Source organism: Schistocerca nitens, chromosome 1 (genome assembly GCF_023898315.1).
Source record: "Schistocerca nitens isolate TAMUIC-IGC-003100 chromosome 1, iqSchNite1.1, whole genome shotgun sequence".
Lineage (NCBI taxonomy): Eukaryota > Metazoa > Arthropoda > Insecta > Orthoptera > Acrididae > Schistocerca > Schistocerca nitens.
Window position 1 is genome coordinate 740,363,737 of NC_064614.1, and position 6,420 is coordinate 740,370,156.

The 6,420-nt window shown below is 38.8% G+C and overlaps 1 non-coding gene across 1 annotated transcript; it reads left to right on the top strand.

The window, feature by feature from the left end:
- The first annotated feature begins 2,008 nt into the window (after positions 1 to 2,008).
- Positions 2,009 to 2,083, top strand: Trnas-cga (transfer RNA serine (anticodon CGA)). The gene has a single exon. It is a non-coding gene; the product is annotated as a tRNA-Ser (tRNA).
- The last annotated feature ends 4,337 nt before the right edge of the window (positions 2,084 to 6,420 follow it).

Below are 6,420 nucleotides of genomic sequence, written 5' to 3' on the forward strand. Positions count from 1 at the left end.
GTAATTGTTGCAACAATGCTGTTTGTAAAGTCGGGTAGACCAGCCGGTGGTGGAGGCACATACACAAGACCCGTCGTGAACCGTCAAAGGTAAAAATCGTATGGCGGCAGATTGTGGTTGAACGTGGAAGTCATACAAAACAAGATCTGTCATCCGGCCAGCGATCGGATTCAACATCGTTTGACCAGTCATGTACTGAGTTATGCCAGTGAGGCGGCACGCCATCTTGCTACCAAATAAAGTTCTGTGAGTCAGCTTCTTCCAGTTGTGGAAACGGTCACAGTTCTAGCGTATCAAGATAAGAAACATCAGCTACAGTTACTTTAGCGAAAAAAGGCCCATAAACTTTTCGCCAGGATACGGCACAAAAAAAAAAAACACTCAATTAAAGGGAGTCTCTTTGCAACTGTACGATCTCCTGAGATTTGCTGACTTCCAGATATACGCAATACGTGTGTTCACATTTGCACCTAGGTGAAATGTCAGTTCATGACTGAAGATGACGTGATCCAGAAAATCTTCATTGTCAGGCAGCAACATTTTGTTTGGAAAGTTAGCACGTAAACTGTATTCTGTAGGCTTCAAATCTTGTAACAACTGCAGAAGATAAGACGTTGTTGTAAGCGTCTTCTTAAAAGTTTCCACACAGGTGTCCATGGCATTGCTAATCCACGACCAGCCTCCCAAACTGATTTCTTGGGCCTACGTGTGAAAGACCTTCACTTCTTCAATACGTTCTCCAGTCACTCTTTGTCATACATACTCTTTCCTCTGCGCATAGGTATTATTTATAACTGTAATTTGAATGTAATAAATGCAACAAAGCCTTAAGACAAGTTTATTCATTTTGAAACACCCTACACAATGACTTAAACATATTCTTCTACACATTCACAAGTTGTAGCACTTTACTAGCACATGTCGGTTGCGGTCAGTCTGAAGAAATCATCCCTGAATTCAGGCAGCTGTATAAAACTAACTATGCGGAAGAGAAAGCAGTAGTACGCAGGCAGAGAGAGATCGTGAGATAGAGAAATGATGAGAGTAGCAACAGCAGCGTAACACACTAGTTATCAAATAAGAAAACACAAACTAACGAACAGTAACAGTGCACAAAACCTGGCTCCATTAAATGTGTGCGCATGTTGCATGCTAACCTGAAAATTTCGGCTGTTCGCTGGTCAAACTGAACCTGTTAATTAGACAGTCAAGCATATACGATCCGTCTCAAAATAAGCTGCGCAAAATGTACTGGCCAAATATTTAAATAACGTAGAAAAATTTGGCTGACTATCAGTGTTAACTACCTGGCAGATTAAAACTGTGTGCCCGACCGAGACTCGAACTCGGGACCTTTGCCTTTCGCGGGCAAGTGCTCTACCAACTGAGCTACCGAAGCACGACTCACGCCCGGTACTCACAGCTTTACTTCTGCCAGTACCTCGTCTCCCACTTTCCAAACTTTACAGAAGCTCTCCTGCGAACCTTGCAGAACTAGCACTCCTGAAAGAAAGGATATTGCGGAGACATGACTTAGCCACAGCCTGGGGGATGTTTCCAGAATGAGATTTTCACTCTGCAGCGGAGTGTGCGCTGATATGAAACTTCCTGGCAGATTAAAACTGTGTGCCCGACCGAGACTCGAACTCGGGACCTTTGCCTTTCGCGGGCAAGTGCTCTACCAACTGAGCTACCGAAGCACGACTCACGCCCGGTACTCACAGTGGTAGAGCACTTGCCCGCGAAAGGCAAAGGTCCCGAGTTCGAGTCTCGGTCGGGCACACAGTTTTAATCTGCCAGGAAGTTTCATATCAGCGCACACTCCGCTGCAGAGTGAAAATCTCATTCTGGAAACATCCCCCAGGCTGTGGCTAAGCCATGTCTCCGCAATATCCTTTCTTTCAGGAGTGCTAGTTCTGCAAGGTTCGCAGGAGAGCTTCTGTAAAGTTTGGAAGGTGGGAGACGAGGTACTGGCAGAAGTAAAGCTGTGAGTAACGGGCGTGAGTCGTGCTTCGGTAGCTCAGTTGGTAGAGCAGTTGCCCGCGAAAGGCAAAGGTCCCGAGTTCGAGTCTCGGTCGGGCACACAGTTTTAATCTGCCAGGAAGTTTCATATCAGCGCACACTCCGCTGCAGAGTGAAAATCTCATTCTGGAATCAGTGTTAACTGTTTCATACTGTGTATGCCCTGAGACGAAGAGCAGTGAATTCGTAACTGAACTTAAGTAGTGAATATTTTATAAAACGCGTTCGTAACGTTAACTGAAAATGGTTTAAGTTCCCAGGAATGACCACAATTTTTGCCAAGAGAATTGATACAAATGAATTACTTAATGTAATATTATTTTTCCTTCGATTTCGGCTATTTTTTGAATTTGTGAAGCAACTTCCTCGTGATTTTGTCTTCCTTCCTGATTTTCGGCCTTTCATTCCTTTACTGTGTTCTTTTCTTCTTTCATCTGTCCATACAGTGACGTGCCTTCTGCCATTCTTCTTGAAAACACCTGAACTTCTTAATCTCATTTCGAAAATTTGGGCTGCCTTGGATTTCTGATCTTGTAAAACTGATTTCTAATGCCTTTTTGCACTTCCCTGAACCAACCGATTTGAGTTTTGGGATTTTTCTCAAAATGATCAAATTTCTATTTAGTCAATCTTTCTGGGTTCATTAGTACTGAATGTACATAGAGAGAAATTGTCCTTTTCCTAACAGCATCAGACAATTTTTCAGTTTGGTTGTAGATTTCGTCATTACTTCTTCCTTGAGTGGACCCTATCCAAAACAAATCTATTAGTAAGCAAGCACAGATAGAATAACTTCAACCTCAAGATGATTATATTTCTGAATTTATTGCTTTTCAGAAAATATAAGTGGTTCAGTTTTCATGGATTGTAATTTACTTAACTTTGTAATTGTACTGGCTTGCCTAGTATTCAAATAATAGTATAATAAATGTAAAAGTTATAATTAAATGTTTCATATTGCTAATCAGGTTAGTCCACTCTTATTGATTAATAAATAACTAAAATAAGATCCCTCACCAAAATTTCTTTAATTGGTGGGAGAACTCATTGTTTAAATTTAAATGTGTAATAAATTAATTGCAATAAATATGTTGGAATTATGGCACAGGATCCAAGTCTTGTATATATGTCACAGTTCCTCTATTATAAATCTTCTGTTCTTGTCATCGGAACAACAGCATTAGTGACTTACACGATATCCCACATCATGACAATCTTTAATACGATACCACTTACACTTCGTTAATTATCAATGACTATTTCTTTGTGAACTGGAGTTCTCTTCGATAAACACATCAGAACTGATGCTTGAACAAGAACACATAAAACATTAGTCAGGAATATAATCACATACTCATGTGGTTCAGAGGTTTGGATTATAAAACTGTAAGTACATCAAATTTACTAGAAGTAGGGATGGAATTCTGGAGGTTCAGACATTCACACCAAGAAAAAATTGCAGTTGCAGTAATCAAGACTGAATGAATGTCGAAAATTCAATTATAGATTTTATTCAATAAATAACTACATTGATATGGGATGTCAAAATGTTAAACTAAGACAGACTTAGAAAATGTGTACTCAAAAAGGTGTATAATCAACATAGAGCATTCTGGATAGTAGCAACAAATGATATTGGCGCCATGTTCTGTAACCTCAAGAACACTGAACATTTTAGTTGGACATATGCAACAGCTACTAGAAAATCATATGTTTTCATATCGAAATATAATTTAAAAGTACTTTTTGTTTATAATAAATGGTGCATAGTTAAGGGTACAATTGCATTAATCGTAGTAGTGAAACAGTTGGGACGTCATACTTAAGCTAAGTATCAGCAAGTTTGCTCCTGTTACATTTCTTCAACCGAACTGCCATATTTACCAAATTTCAATATTCCGTTTTCTGGACCTTCACAGTCATCTGAAACGCCAGGCAGACGACTGTATTAAAGTAAACCTATCTACTGCATTTAGTGTCTCTCAGAGTATAGACAGTACATCTGTTTATTCATACTAAAATAATGTGTTAGATGTTAAGTACAATAGGCATATAGGCTCTGTATACCTATAAAATTAAGTAACCTAGTCTTTATTTTTTCCTAAAGAATTCATTTTAAAAACAACAAGCTAATACAACAGAGTAATCAATATATCTAGAACACATGGTAGCCTACTAAATACAGTTATAATTGCTCTTCCCATGTGCGGGGATCTGGTAACTGTTCTTTTCCGAAAAACAAAAATCCTATGACATGGAACATGATAATCGTGACTTCCGTTAGAGCTACTGGAAGCCACAAAAGAAACAGGACGCTAGAACAAAAAAAAAAAAAAAACAAAAAAAACAAAAAAAAAACAAAAAAAAAACTCTAGCCCACATATTAGGAATCCTTCTCAAAAGCAACGATTCACGTCGTTTGCTTTCTTTATAAATGCCACTGACTTGTATTAATTTGTATCTGATAAACACATATGGCAGAACTTCTTAGCATGAAAGACGCGCAATGTCATTCAAGTCAAAGGCGTAGTAACTGTAAGTAAACGCTATAAAGAAATTCGGTATTATCTATAAGGTAAGATACAGCGGTAATTACACAAATGAGCGTGTTTACGTTAAAGTAATCGGAATAATGCAGCAGCTCACACATTGCAAATAGCACCTGGCGATACTATAGTGTACAAAAAACTCATTTCATAATGGGAATTATTTCCAGTAACACTTCATGATGACAATAAATAAATAAACATAGCGACTGACAGCAGCAAATGTTACAGCATAACAAACGAACCCATATGATTTAATGATAACAGGTCAGTCAACATGATGCTGCAAAACATGGCGACTAAGTTTCCAATTTGCTTCAAATATGGCTGCACTTTGGCAAGGCTACGTTGTTTTATACAGGTCTCCGTGTGCAATGGACATGGAGGTAAAAATACGGGGTGATAGCGCTACAGACTAACGCTGTGCACTGCTTTGAAGTCGGCGTCGCCATGTCACCTACATCGAAAACTCACTAGATTATTGTTTTCATGGAAATTGTTTGTATTTGTTTTTTGTTCCTAATTTCTGTCATATGCCATAGAGTAAAAATATTTCTGGAGTGAGCATTGTGTTCTGCACTTGTTGCCAACATAAGGCTGGAATTGTCACGTGATCTCGGAACGATGTTGTTTGCTTAAGGCCAATTCACATTGATCGCCACGTCACGTCAATTTATGTCATGTCAAAATAATTCACAATGCATTTCATAAGGCGGCATTCACATAGGGCATCAATGGACCGTCACTTCGCATCACGGCACATCCAGATTTCGTGGGAGGAAAGTTTTGATGGAGTTGTCGTCTGCTAACAACGTAAGTTAACCTATTTTCGCTGTGCTCACTCATGTTATAGTAGTGGATTTCATGCTTTATAGCTCCTTAAACGTCACTTTAATATTACATTTTGTTTTCGTGGCAAATTACAAATTTTCCATCACGATTTGGATATGTTTTCCGTTCAGTGTTCTGGCATAAGCGAGGTCAGATATCTGAAAGTGAAAAAATATTTAGGTTTTACAATAACAGAGCTGACACCCACAGAGTGTATAAACAAGAACGTAATTTAACGAAGCAGTTGCCATTAAGTAAGGCTTTTAAGTGGAAGGGTAAGCTTTGATGAAGGAGAAATACAGCCGTTATGACGTAGTTAGTTACATAAGAAAAAACAAACATAATGGATAAGGTACGCAGACTACATTCCTATCTTTACAGCAATTACTTGAAGTGTGGGAGTTTCCTTAGCAAATAAATGTTGAGGTTTTGAAATATTGTTCGACTTCTCAGCAATTTCACAAACCATATCACGTAAGAACATACGTTATGAAGTTTTTTTGGCCATTAATAAACATTGTCGTTGTTAGTTCCTCAGTCCCGATGAATACTCTGACTTTTGTATCAAGAGTGGCGATTCACAACCTCACTTTCGCTGTTCGGTACTGAGCTAAGCGAATTGATGTGATGTGACATGATGTGGCAGGCAGTGTAAGTTCACGCTGATGTGATGGTACCGTTACATGATGCCCATTTATTTTTTTCTTCAAAGCTAAGAGTCCACATTATTCTGGGTATCAAGTGCAAATTGTTATGGTGTCTACAAAACGCCAATACCAAATCCCGAGCACCTACAAAGGGAATCTTTCTGAACTAGCGATGTAATGACATTCAAAATTTGTAGAACGCATTATGAATACATCTACGGTGTCCCAAGATCATGTGACCACAGTGGCAATGTATGTTGAAAACACAAAATAAATTCCTTCTATCTGAATGCTCACTCCAGGGGCATTTCTACTCAATGTGGTGTGTGCATGGCAGTTGCTTTAAGTAGTAAATATGAAAGTTCTTACGTTGA